At 44.4% G+C, this 14,960-nt stretch overlaps 1 protein-coding gene across 2 annotated transcripts in view; it reads right to left on the minus strand.

Annotated features, from left to right (window-relative positions):
• PLCB1 (phospholipase C beta 1) overlaps positions 1-14,960 on the minus strand; it is a 703,903-nt gene that overhangs the window by 474,924 nt on the left and 214,019 nt on the right. The gene's annotated exons all lie outside the window — the stretch shown is intronic.

Raw genomic sequence — 14,960 nt, forward strand, 5'->3', positions numbered from 1 at the left:
CCAGGATGCCTTTACATGGGGAGGGGGGGTGAGCTGTCAAAAGGTAATCATGGAACTACACAAAACACGTGGTTTGAGTTTGACTGCATTTCCTGGCCAGCTCTTTGTCCACCCAAACACAGGTTGAAAGAAGTGGTAGTATGGGTAAGGGGGGGTTGTTTGACCCTTTCTCTGCCCACTGTTTGACTGCTCAGCCCTACCAGGTCTTTATCTTCCCTATGAGGCACCTGCATCTTTACACTGACAGATGGGAAAGCAAGGGGGGCAATTTTAAGTGGACAAACAACTGTCAGTTTAACCCTGTCAGGGTTCCACCTATGATCTGGACCCCCTGAGCAACTCCTTGAGGATTTCTTGCCTCCTCCTTCTTTTAAACTTTCCCTTCCCAATAACATGGGGTTTAGGCTGTAGATGTGGGGTGATTGACACACCAAACACTTGGGGTTTAACCATAACAGTTTACTGGTAAATTTAAAACAAACAATCACAACTAAAGGTATTTACACAATAGAGCTGAGTGATACAAAAAACCTTAAAAGAAAATAAAAGTTGCAAAATGCAAGTTCCTTTACCCTAGCTGTACTTAGACTCCTCTAGGCTGCTGCTTCCTGCTCCCTCTTCAGGCTCTGGTATCCCCATCTCTTACTGGCTCTCTTGCCCTCTTTATGTACACGCCTCCTCTCTCAAAACTGAAAGTACTGCTTGAAACCTGAAGAAATTAAAGTAAAATTAACCAGAAATGAAACTACTCCTCTCAGGAAATGAAACTACTCCTCTCAGGGATACCCCCTCCCAACAATAAACCCCAGGCCTGACCTTTTTATTATATTTTATTATTTATTATTAAATTTATTAATCACCCACCTGGCTGGTCACCCAGCCACTCTGGGCGATGTACACCATATAATAAAACAGTTTAAAACAATAAAATTCTACAATAAAAACGTTTTCTAAAATACCCCAACCCACCCCAAATGCCTGCCTGAACAACCACGTTTTTAATGCGCGACGGAAGCTCATTAAAGAGGGGACATGGCAGAGTTCCCTAGGGAGGGAGTTCCACAGAGTGGGGGCCACCACAGAAAAGGCCCTCTCCCTCATCCCCACCAGTCTAGCTGTCCTGGCTGATGGGACAGAGAGAAGGCCATCCGTGGCTGATCTTGTTAAGTGGCCTGTCTGGTGTTGCTGGAGGCGCTCCTTAAGATAGGCTGGGCTGGAACAGCATAGGGTTTTAAAGGTTAAAACCAACACCTTGAATTTGGCCCGGAAAACAACTGGTAACCAGTGCAAGTCCTTCAGCACTGGGGTGATGGGATCTCGCCGGCGGCTGCCTTTAATCAGGCGAGCCGCCGCGTTCTGTACCAGCTGCACCTTCCGAACCGTCTTCAAGGGTAACCCCATGTAGAGTGCATTAAAGTAGTCTAAATGAGAGGAGACCAGGGCATGTACTACCGATGGGAGCAGATGGTCGGGTAGGAAGGGGCGCAGTCACCGTATCAGATGGAGTTGATAAAGCACTGTCCGGCTCACAGCTGACACCTGAGCCTCCATGGACAGCTGGGAGTCTAAAATGACCCCCAGGCTGCGGACCTGGTCTTTCAAGGGGAGCCATACCCCATTCAACACCAGGTCAACATCTCCCAGCCTCCTCTTGTCTCCCACCAAAAGTACCTCGGTCTTGTCAGGGTTCAGCTTCAGCTTAATCCTCCCCATCCAACCACTCACCGTCTCCAGACATTTGGACAGGGATTCTACGGCCAACCTTGGTGAAGATTTGAACGAGAGGTAGAGCTGCGTGTCATCCGCATATTGATGACACCGCACCCCAAACCTCCTGATGATAGCCCCCAGCGGCTTCACATAGATGTTAAATAGCATCGGGGAGAGGATGGAACCCTGTGGCACCCCACAAGTGAGTGGCCACGGGTCCGAAGCCTCCTCTCCCAGTGCTACCCTCTGGTACCTGCTGGAGAGGAAGGACCAGAACCACCGTAACACGGTGTCTCCAATACGGTGTTTTCCTTCCCTCTGTAGGCCTCAAACCTTCACAAGCCCCTTGAACCTGAAGTTGTTCATGCATGCTTTGCATTAAAAAAAAAAAAAAAACCTCTGGGGACAAACAACCATAGAGCCATACAGAACGCATAGTTCAGCCCTCACTGCATGCCAAGTAACAGATGCACTCAACACCCTGAGAAAGCAGCATCTGAGCCAGCCAGGTATGTAGTACTCTTCGTGCTGACCTCCCAACACATGTACAGTTCTGCTGACTTTGCCACTTGAAGTAGGAGACATCAAAGTTTTGCAGGGCCGTTTCCCAGACATTTTGAAATATCATCTCCCAACTTCAGCCCAATGAATTGTCTGGGAGCGCCCAAACCTACTGTTAGGACTTGCCAGCTCCTGGAGACTAAGTAGGATGGAATCCTGGTTACAGAAGAAGACATTTCACCCCCTCATCCACCTGCTACAACATGCTGGGGCTAGAAGCAGTGGGCTCCCCCTAATGGGGACTCCAAAACACCGCTCTAAAGGAGAATCCCTCTTTGGACCCAACTGAATCTAGGGACTCGTGACACACAGCTCTTGCCACTGGCCTGGTCCCCCTCTTATGTCTCAGAGCCCCCACAATCACCTCCTAAACCCCAAGAACAAAGTCAGTGGCAAAACCAGACATAAACCACCCCTAGAACCAGGAGCCTTCACCTGACAGCCACATACCTCACACCCTTCATCAAGCTTTGTTCCATAAGGCAACCTGACTTAAGTGCTTCCAGGATAAGGGCCTCCACTAAGATGGACCTAAAAGGGTGGGGCTGTTAGACTGCTGCCTGGTTGTTGCAACACCTATCTTGCCCAGCCACCTTGTGGACTGTTCCACCACTGATTCAGCAGTCATGTCCTGGGCTTGGCTCTGATGCAACTATTCCCTCCTAACCGGACAGTGCCTCGCTCCTGCCTGCAAGCCCATCAGCTCCTATGTTGGCAGGAACAGAACACCTATGAGGCACTGCTGGATCTATGAAAAATCTGTCCAAAAAGCTCTCCACATTCTGACCTAATATGCTCAGAACAAAACACTGCCGGACACACACAGCTCCTGCACACTGAACCAGCCCACTCTGAACATGCACATTTTAAATCCCAGACAGGACAAATACATATTTACTTGTATTCCACAACTCCCTGATGTAGCAGTATTTCTGACATAGATAATCAGCAACAAGCCTGCCATACCACCACTAAGTTAAAAGTACAAGGTTCTTTTTTTTTCTAGTACCTTGTTTATTGGAAATTCAGGCTATAAAAGAGAAATGGCTAATTGATGGCTAATCAATGCATACTTCCTATCAATAAGCAAAGCAACAAGGGAAAAAGTGTATTCTAAAGTATAGAAAGTGCAATGTTGGTCAGTGCAAAAACATCCATCAGCCATTGATTTCAAAATATGCCAAAAACATATGCAAGATGGATTTTCTAAAGCTCAACATCCAAATATTATTATGGAAATTATACCAAAAACCAGGACAAAACCAACACCTCAGATACAGCACAGAGGTAAAGATTTTACCATGGGAAATGGCTTACATTCACTTAGGAACATCTTTGGGCTTCAAGAAAAGGTAACAAGAGCTTTCAGGGTCTGAAAGAAAGCCAGCTGCTAAGACAAGACTTTCCAGCAAGTTATTTACTGGTATCATCCACTTCACTTTTCTTGTTAGTAATACATTTCGCATCAACATCTCTATAAAAACCAAGCTCATCACACTGGATTACAGGGGGGGAAACTGGTGACAGAAATCAAAGGCATCTTCAGCAAACACCTTGACGTTTGGCAATCAGAAAGAATGTCTTTGTTTAGGCCTCATTTTAATTACTTTTACATTTTTTAATCATCTCTTTCCCTTTCCTATCCCATGTGTATCTTGTTTTTGCTAAGACTATATCAAAAGCAAAGCAAACGATGTCAAAGACTTCCTCTGCACCTCCCAGATTTAATTTGTACAGTGCCTAGCACAGTCTTCCAAAACTGGAACACAATGGGGCTTTCCCATCCCACCCCTTCTACTGTTATCCTTCACAGCCTTGCAAAGCTTGCTTGTGAGGCTCCAGGAACCCTGAGGAACATCATGCAAGCTTATCACTCTGGCTTGTCTGGGCAGAGACAAGCCAGAGTTCCTGGTTTGCATGTAACAATAAACCACAGATGGGAGGTCTGTGGTTTGCTTAGTTGCTCTTGCTTGCAGGAGCAGCCAAGCAGGAGCAATCGAACAGCATGCACCAGCACACCACTTTAGCACAATGAACCAGGGTTTCCTCAGAACCCTGGCTTATTGTTAGTACATCCTCATTGAGCCAGTGGATCAACTTGCTAGATGCCGAAAATGATTCTACTGTAGGGTTCATTCATTGTGTGAGTAGAACAGCAAACCGCAATAGGGAGCTATTTATAAGAGTTTTCTTATAGTGGCTTTTCAAGACAGGGGGGGGGGGGCTTTCACTTCAAGAAGCGAGAGCTAAATAGAACACAAGAAGAGCTCAGCCAAGAGTTCATGAACTTTGACTTTTGTGTCCAAGGTTGCACATGTGATGAAAGAGAATCTACTGAAAACAGTTAAGCAAATCAGACAAAAACCAAGTAGGCTTCTCTGCTTTCCATCCAAATCCTAAATGATAATCACAGCTCAGGCAGAGTGGAGCAAGAGCTCCCGAAGACAACGGGGATAGGAGTCGTGAAGACTCTGATCTAGCCCACAAGGCACAGTTCGGGGAAGCTCCTTGGTCTTGGGAAGACGGAAGCTGTGCAATCCCTCCCCAAGCTCAGGGAAGCTCCACAACAGAGCTCCTTTACATATTTTCTGCAAGCACAACCGCAGCTCATGCTACTGAAGTAATAGGGACCTGAACTCCCTAATTGTGACTGTCAAACTGGAAATCACATCTAGACTTCCTTTTCCTGATCCAATCAAGTTGCACACCAGAGAGGGTTCTCTGACCTCAGAAACTGCCCATGCTTCCTTAGGAAGGCCTGATAGATACTTCAAGAATGAGGAGCTTAGAACGCTTGGTGGTATTTGACACATTACTGGCAGGGCTTTTCTATCTCTGCTGCCTTTGAGCTGTGATGTACCATTTATCATGCACACTGTTAAATACTTAGGCCTTGAATTATGCAATGTTTAGTGTAAGCAATTTACTGATGCAATACTTTGCTGGCATGCCATTAAACTGCATCAAACAAGAAGTAATGTTTCATTCCTGCAAAAGCCTAGGCTGTGCAACATTAAGCCAAACCTACAGAGAAAACAAACAAGGGAAATAGCTTCTCTCTCGGGGTGCTTATGAAATTCTCTCCATCCAAATTCCTCTCCAGATTTGGGGGGTTGAATTGCCTGATCTGGTTTCCAGGATAGCCCCAACGTGTTAGCAATCTCCATTCTTCAGTTCTGATTTCTGGACTTCGATGCAGTTTTCAGTTTGCATCCTTTGTTCTTTCATTGTTTAAGATTAGTGATACCCATTGGTTAAACCATATTGCAAAAAATGAGGGGGGATCCTGATAGGATCACACAATCATATCACTATTCTTTTTTGTACTATGATCAATGTACATGGAACTCCATCACACAGAGACTACATAGGGCCCTAGTATAATTTATTTTGGAATCTAATTTTTTTCAGGCTACATTTTGAAGTTTTGGTCAAATCAGGCAGGTTCCTTCCTTCCTTCTTCGTTAACTGTCACCTGGTTGCACATCTCCGACACCCAAGTGTTGTTTTTTACATCCTTGGTTGTTGTGAAAGCAGCAGCATGCTGATGCACAACACCCAATCACTCCCTCTGTAAGCAGGAGTGGCTAAACAAGCTAGAAACGTCCCTAGGTTTTTACCATGACGTGTGATCCAGGAACTCTGGCTTGTTGGGGGAGAGACAAATCAAAGGTGGAACCCAGGGTTTAACTAGAAGCGTCCCTAGGTTGTTTAGTCACTCCCACTTGCAGAGTGAGCGATTAGGCAGTGTGTGCCAGCATGCTACACAATAGTCACAAAAATCCAGGGATTAAAAAACAACTGGGCTGTTGTGATGTGTGAACTGTGCCTGTGCTTTAGCTGCCAATTGTTCTTTTTCTTGCAGAACAAGCAAAACTAGCGAAGGATTCCACATGAACTCCCAAGGATGAAACGTGGTTAGCTTAATGAGTATCTGAAAGCAGCTCAGACAAAAAGAACTCCAATATAAATGACTTTCAAAAATGTTCTTTTTTTTTGTTGAAAATACAGGTTTTTTAGGTTGACTGACAACGGTAGCAGTAATTACTCACACTGCACTATCTGTACGCATAGAATTTGGAAAGCAAATCTGGGTCACATTACTGTATCCATAAAATTGACAAACGTCATACAATTGCTTTGGGGTCATACAACAAATTTCCATATCACACATTCAAGCCTGAACTTGGGACAAGTCATTATGGCAGGGTTCTGAACATTCACCCTCATCAAATATTGGCAGGTGTACCATCCTACACTGTACTTAAAAGACAATACGTCCCTGTTCTGCAGACCAGCCTTCCCCAACCTGGTGGCTTCCAGATGACTCCCAGCATTCCTGACCAATGGGCATGCTGGCTAAGGCTGATGGAAATTGAAGTCCAAAACATCTAGAGTGCACCAGTTTGGGGAAGGCTGCTTTAGTCTCACAGAGCAGACCTTGACACAAGCTCTTAGACTGTGTTTGATTGAATTCATTGCGGCCTTCTACCCCTTGTGCCCTAGCTGTCAGCCCAACAATTTCATTGCCTCAACTCCTCTTTAACTCAAGGAATGGTATAGGCTCTACAGTTAGAGTAAGGGTATCTAGGAGCTATTGGATTGAGTGCCTGAGACATCTTTTTATTGCAGACACAGACCAGGGCCTGAGTGGAACTGCCACAGGATCAGAAGGATCACAATATCACATATCAGCATATCAGATCTCTCTATGACAAGGGAATCTGTACAGACTTCCCCAACCACAAATCACCTTCCTCCTGTCTAGTACAAAACAAAAACAAAAAAACATGTCAAGTGTACCTCCTCCCAAAAGTGTTGGACCAGATATAATCTGAGTTAGGCCCATGGTTGTCATGGAGGCCCTGAAACCCCAAGCTGCACCTGCGGAGGTGTAGCTCAGTCTCATAGCTACTGCATTATACCATCTCTTATTTATTGAGGCTCCCATACTTTATTTTATTATGGAATTTATATCCTGTCTTTCCTTTGCTTTCCAAGGAACCCAAGGTGGCTTACATAATCTGCTTCCTCCTCTCCATTTTACTTCATTTTAGCCGTGAGATGGGATTCTGTTCCTGAAAAGGCCTGACCCCAAAAATTATTTGAGTGCTAGCAACACTTGGATTTGAGCCTACATCAACACTTCGTTTACCATGTCTCCCAAAGTTTTCCCCAGCTCTGCTAACATGACTACACATAACACAACCCACGACCATTGCATGATCTGTTCTCTTCCAGTCAAAGGTTCTGTTGGCCTGATGTTATTGGAGATGGAAAACTGTGTACTGTCTTAAAGGAATTTACTAAAGCATAAAAGTTTCACTGTCCACAGCAAGACATACTTCGGAGTAAACATGCAAAGGGTTGTGCTATTTGAATAGCTGAGTCAACTTTTAAAGACAAATTTCTTTTCCCTTTATGTCATCTTAATAATCTGCTTAAGGCCTGTCTGTTTTAGTTTATCCAGACAATGTGGTCTGCATGACCAAAGTAATTCAATTTTTTAAAATGTACTTATTGCAGCTGTCTCCATGCAGAGAAATCTTTATTAACTGGTTTTCCTTAAAAAGTACAAGATACTGCTTTAAGCTTTTCTTTTTAAGAAAAACCTGAAAATGTGAACATCACGTACGCATGCAGTTCTATAGCATCTGCCGAGAATAATTTGGCTTTTCCGCAATTGTAAATCTTTTCCTTTTAGTTAAGTTCTTGTTTCTGTTCATTAATTGTGATGAGGCACGTTCCACTCAGCAGGCATGGAAGCAGGGCTAATTTTGGTTCATTTATGGGTAGCTCCTTTAGGAAGAACATGTAGTTCAATGACCATAATAAGATGCTCTTAATAATATTTAATGAGCACTGATTGTTTTGGTTGAGTATTCTCTTGCTAAATTCAGAAAGAACTGGTATCTAGCTGGTTAGAGAATTTACATCTTCTATGCTTGTGCATTGGGAATTCAGATAATGTAAATAGTTGTAACAGTAAGCATATATACACATGAATTTCCACACACTGTGCTTTTACTAAATGTGGCTGATCAAGGATTGTATTGCACTTTTGTTTCTTTCCTACTGCTTACTGATTATGGCTTAACATGTGTGCTGAATGGGGGTAGGGGGACATTAGTCCTTTGGTAATGGTGCACATACCAGTTTTGCTATTTACCCTTTAATACACTTCAGCCATTCTTGGATACTCACAAGCATGGTGGTTTGAGAGTGGTTGCATGCTTGTCAGTGAAATGGGGATTCCAGTCTACACTCTTGCTTGTAAGTAATTAACCAGGCATGCTTCCAGAAGGTGGTTTGATGTGGAATTGCCACACTGTTTTATTTTATTTATTACATTTATATCCCACCTTTCTTCCATTGTGGAACTCAAGGTGACTACATGTGGTTCCCCGGTGGTCTCCCCTCCAACCACTGACCAGACCCAGACCTGCTTAGCTTCAGCAAGGTGGCTGCCTCATGTGCCTTCAGACCATGTCTCGGGACACTGTTGTTTGCTCACAGTTTGTGGGGCAACTACACAAGGTCATTATTGAATCAAGAGCCTCCCTTGCTTTCCCTTTTGTTCTTCCCCCTTTTTTTCAGATTGCAGAGTGTCTGAATTCTTTGAGAAAGACAGAAGAGGAGCACAATCTTAAACAGTAGATGCCCTTAGCACCAGTCTTCAGTCTTTTTAAAGAGCTTTGGTTCTGACGTGGGCAGTGATGTTTCGCAGGCTGAGCCGTATTGCCATGCCTCTTCACTCCCCCCGGGTACACCTTCATCATCACCATTGCATTTCCATTCCACAATGCCATTTTAACAAGTTTTTTAAGGAGAATAATTAAGGGGTAATGTGAGCAGAACAAGAGAAGGGGATGCCACTTATTAATGCCTGTCAATTAAAGCTCCTGCTTCAAAAGAGAAGACTGGGAAATTGACACACAACTTCCCAAGCCACTGGCTTTTCTGTGGTCTGATGACAAGGGAACAGAGGGAGGAAGGGGAAATGAGGAGCCGCTTTGAGAGAGTACAGCTCAGTCAGATCCCTGACTCTTCTGCACTCTGCCCCTCGAGGCATTTTGGCTTTAAAAAACCCACAAAAAACTGTAATAACCATGATGCAAATGGAGAGGCTGCCTTTACCTGTGCCTCCTCCTCTCCAGACTGGCTTTGCTATTTGCTCCGGTTTTTGCTCTTTTGACTTGCCACAAGCAAATGAGAAGGCAGCAACAGAGCAGCAGGAAGAGGGGGGAGTGAGGAGCTCTTCACCCCTGGCTCTTCTCCTGGTTTTTGTTTTTTTTTAAACAGTTGCACAAAACTGTTTAACCCGCCCACAGTTCAGCTCTCCTTCGTAAGCAGTTCTGCTTCACAGACGAAAGCAGGCAAGGGTGTTGTTGCTTAAAGGTAAAATGGGCTTATAGCAGGAGCTGGGAAACTTTTTTGGCTGGTGGGAGGGGGCCTGGGGAAGATGCCGGTGAGCTGGATGGGGAGGTTCTGCAGGCTAGATGTTCCCCATACCTGACTTATACAGAGCTGAGCTCCTCCTTCAAACACACACACACACACTTAATATTTCTAAAATAAACAAATGCTACACCATAATTAACTGTTTTTTTAAAAAAGAAATTGAGTGGGAAATGTTGATGAAGTCACCTCTCTAGTAAATTGGACCTTTACTTATCCTGCCCACATACTATGCCAACCTCCTAGTGTGGACGGAACATAGCAGCATATTCACAAAGAATATGTGCAACGTCCGAAATAGTGTGGAAAGTCTACTGCAATTCCACTTACAGCAGAATAGCAATGGCTAGGTAGCACTAGGAGTTCTCCATCTAGAAGCATCCTAAGGATAGACGTTACTACATGATTAATCAGTTCAATTTTTTAAAAAAGAAAAAGTGGGCTTGAGGCATCAAGTGCCAGGTCATTGACGCAAACGGTGCAGAAAGTTGACCGTGTATCATCTGATTGGGACAAACACTGCTAGGTCCATCATAGCAAAATGGGTACTTTACTGTTTAAAATGGGCCAAAGGAGATGGCTTAACTATTTTGTGAGGTACTTCAAAATTAGTCCTACCTTCCAGCAGAAAAAGGTACATCAAGATTTAACAACATTGTTCCATTATGGGGTAAAACTCATGCTATCAGCAAGTGCAAGAAGGAATCTAGTTTCTTTTCTAGAAAATAAATGTGGATATTCCGACCTATGGTTTCCGTTTTCCATAGACGTTCTTCCATGCAAGAGAAAGGTTATGGAAGATTTGGAACAAAGCACAATTTTCAAATATTGGTGCTCATCTAATACTAAACCAACATGTGAGTGAGGGTACATGCATGAGACTGTTATGTTATATCCTTCTACATCAGGGGTAGGCAACTTTGGTCCTTCCAGATGTTTTGACCTACAGCTTCCATAATCCCTAACCATTGGCCATGCTGACTTGGACTTATGGAACTGTAGTCCAAAACATCTGGGGTGCACCATGTTGCCTACCCCTGAAGATGTTTCTTCACATTAAAAGCTGTAAACTCTATTTGCCTGCACTGTTTGATATGTCAAAACCTCTTGCTCGAAGCCATTTATACGTACCTATCCATCAATACCTATGTAACACCACTCAGTCGATGATGTAGCATTTTAACATGCATGACAAACTTGAAAGCTTCTCCCCTCCTTAAAAACTTACTATGAGAAAGCATCGGGCAGTATACAGGTAGAGGAATGAAGTACATAAAAACAAAGGTAAACTAAAAACATTTGTTGTTGTTCAGTCGTTCAGTCGTGTCCGACTCTTCGTGACCCCAGAATTTTAAAACATTTTAGATACTTCAGTCCTGAGCAGTGGGGACACAGATGAAGACGAGGGAAGGGTGATGAAATGTTTTGAACACATTAGTATGTGTATGTGTGGGCAATTGCATGTGAGAGACCAAGAATAGGCATGAAAACAAAGGTGCATGCAGAAAGCTGCATATGGGAAAGGAGTGGAGCTCCATGTTAGTAGGCATCAAAAAGGTAGGGATGTCAGACAATTCCACCACGGATCTCGGTGAGGCCGAATGCCAGTGCATTCGGCCCCCCGAACTCCATGGCGGAACGGCCTGCCACCCCCACCCCGCCACCCCGCGGATCCCTCCCGGGATGAGACTTACCTGGGGCGGATGTTCTGGACGATGGCGGCTCCAGCGGTGGCAGTGGCTGGTCTTCCGACCAGCTGCTGCCGCTGCCGCCATTTGCAGTCTGTTTTTTCTTTTTCTTTTCCCCATTCGTGATAGGCTATATAAAGACTTACGTAGCCTATCACGTCTGGGTTAATGGCCGCCATCATTTGCGTTCCTTATTTTTGGCCGTCTTAGTCTATGTAAATATTTACACAGACTAAGACGGTGAAAATAAGGGGGAATGCAAATAGCGTAGCGGACGTAAATATTTACGTAGAGTAAGACGGTGAGAATAAAGGGGAACACAAATATTGTCCGCTATGCTATTTGCGTTCCCTTTTCTTGTCTTCGTCTTCGTCTACATAAATATTTACATAGACTAAGACGGCCAAAAATAAGGAACGCAAATGGCGGCAGCTGTAGCCACCGCCACTTGCGTATGCGTTTTTTTTTTTTTTTAACCCAGACGTGATAGGCTATGTAAGTCTTTACGTAGCCTATCACGGCTGAATTCAGGGACGCAAATGGCAGTGGCTACGGCCGCCGCCATTTGCGTCCCTGCTAGCCAGCGGCCAGATGTCCAGCTGCTGGCAGAGCCGGCTGGCGGCTCCGCGGAATCCCCGTGGAGCAGAGCTGGCCGGCGAGGATTCCGGGGGGAGGGACGGAGCACCTTCCCCCCCCAGCGGAACCCGGCCAAGCCAGGTAAGCAGGGTTTCGTACATCCCTACAAAAAGGATATCAGAGACCAAAACGATGATCAGAAGACCATGTCTGAATATGTTTGTTGTTCTGGTCATAAAGTGGCTAGTTGTTAAATGTGAATAACTCAACCAAGGAAATAAAGATCAGTATCCCTAGATGTAGTCATGGTTTAGTAGGTAGACAAAAGTGTAGGTTCCTTCAAGGTCAGGGTTTCAACAGGCAGGTTGCTGGTCTGATACCCAAAGGTTTTGCCAGTTCTAACAGGCAAGATTCTAATTTTCAAAAGAGCAGACATGAGATTGGAAATTATCTAACATGGTCATATCATCAGCAAAAAGTCCCACCATGGGCTCTGCTGGGCAAATCACTTCTACTAGCAATCTTCACAATAAAGTGATCCCAGAAACTATTCTTGATCTCTAATCTTATAAATCTGATGCTCCAACTGTAAAATTGCCGATCCTCAGACCTAGACACTGATAGACTATTTAGGTTCAGGGAGCAAAGATTTCTGGGTCATTCCTTGCTACAGCTTGGCACAACGCATCAGATGTACCTTCATTCATGTTGTTTATTTTCTCCTGCTCAGACGCAATCAACTAAAAATGTTAGAACTGCTGCAGGAAATGATATTGTTCCAGGCATTACATTGAACTCACGACTTTGGCTCCTCTACAAACTCCTATCAAGGATTTAAAGGAGCTTTCTTAGTTACCATAACATGATCCTTGGCCTTGAAATGGCAGTCTAACTGCAAGCGGCACTGATGTGCCTGAGGCTAGTCAATAGAATGTAGCCATCTGTCAGTTTCCCTGATTCTCGCTGCAAACAGGAAATTTGACTACAATGGGCAATTGTTCAAAGTAGTGTGTGTCTCCAGCATTTACCGTATTTGTGTGTTGTTATGAAACAGCCACTTTCAACAAACTCTTCACTGGAAATAGGGGACTGTAAACATTGCCACACAAAAAATTGGACTCAAGTATCATGTCAAGAACTTCCCGCCAACAGCTGCCAAAATGCCTTCAACATAAGCAACAGCATATCCAATTATACTTGTGCACAGCATCTCAGTATTTATTCATCACCCATCATTCCTTATTTGCTCATCTTTAAAAGTACATCACTTTACATATAGTCAGGGCCAGAAATATTGGAACAAGGATAACTGTTTTGGCAGTTGGCCTCTGTACACCACCACACTGAAGTTGAAGGAAACACACCCAGATGGGAGCGAAGTCAGGACTTTCAGCTGTAATCCAAGGGGTTTAACAAAAGTGGGGCACTAACCATTCAGGAAGGACAGCCACTGGCATACACATACCCCCATCGTTGGTGGCTCATAAGTAATGGAACAAATGGCTGACAAGCAGCTGCATGGCCAGGTGTGGATTGTTTCCTGGGTACCCCATGACCAATCAAGCAGATAAAAGGCCTGGAGGTGCTTCTGAGTGTTACATTTGCATTTGGTAGCTGTTCACTGGAACCCCCAACATGAGGTCCAAAGAAGTGTCCATGCGAGCGAAGGAGGCCGTCATTAGGCTGAGGAAACACCATAAACCCATCAGAGAGACAGCAAAAACAGTGGGAGTGGCCAATACAACAAGTTTGGAACATCCTGAAAAAGAAAGAATTAACTGGCAAGTTCAGCAACAGCAAAAGGCCTGGAAGACCACGGAAGACAACTAAAGTGGATGACCACAGAATTCTGCTCATGGTGAAGAGGAACCCTTTCACAACATCTAGCCAGGTCAAGAATGCTCTTGCGGAGGTAGGCATGTCATTGTCAACATCTACAGTCAAGAGACAGCTTTATGAATGTAAATACAGAGGCTTCACAACAAGGTGCAAACCACTGGTAACGCTCAAGAACAGACAAGCCAGATTAGCCTTTGCCAGCAAACACCTAAAAAAGCCTGCCCAGTTCTAGAATAAGATTCTTTGGACTGATGAAACCAAGATTAACTTGCACCAGAATGATGGGAAGAGAAAAGTATGGAGAAGGAAAGGAACAGCTCATGATCCAAAGCAGACCACATCATCTGTCAAACATGGTGGAGGCAGTGTTATGGCATGGGCATGTATGGCTGCCAATGGAACCAGGTCACTGGTGTTTATTGTTGACCTGACTGCTGATAAAAGCAGCAGGATGAATTCTGAAGTGTATAGGCCTGTACTTTCTGCTCAGATTCAGCTGAATGCTGCCAAACTGATAGGACGCCGCTTCATATTGCAGATGGATAATGACCCAAAACATACAGCAAAAGCTACCCAAGAGTTTCTCCAGGCAAAGAAGTGGGATGTTCTTCAATGGCCAAGTCAGATCTCCACCCAATAGAGCATGCTTTTCACTTATGGAAGACAAGACTAAAGGCAGAAACACCCACAAACAAGCAGCAGCTGAAGGCAGCTGCAGTGAGGGCCCGGCAAAGCATCTTGAGGGAGGAAACTCAGCATTTGGTCATGTCCATGGGTTCCAGACTTCAGGCAGTCATTGACTGCAAAGGATTTTCATCTAGGTATTAAAGGCAATCCCTAAATTTGAAATGATGTTGGTTTGTTCCATTACTTATGACCCATAACGATGGGTGTGTGTGTGTGTGCCACTGGCTGTCCTTCCTGAATGGTTAGTACCCCACTTTTGTCAAACCCCTTGAATTACACCTGAAAGTCCTGACTTTGCTCCCATCTGGGTGTGTTTCCTTTCAACTTCAATGTGATGGTGTACAGAGGCTAACTACCAAAACAGTTATCCTTGTTCCAATATTTCTGGCCCTGACTGACTTTATAGGGCAGCTTGATATCAGAAAGATTATCAGGATAATT

This window comes from Heloderma suspectum, chromosome 1 (genome assembly GCF_057233095.1).
Source record: "Heloderma suspectum isolate Gila_16-S chromosome 1, 16-S_ref, whole genome shotgun sequence".
Classification (NCBI taxonomy): domain Eukaryota; kingdom Metazoa; phylum Chordata; class Lepidosauria; order Squamata; family Helodermatidae; genus Heloderma; species Heloderma suspectum.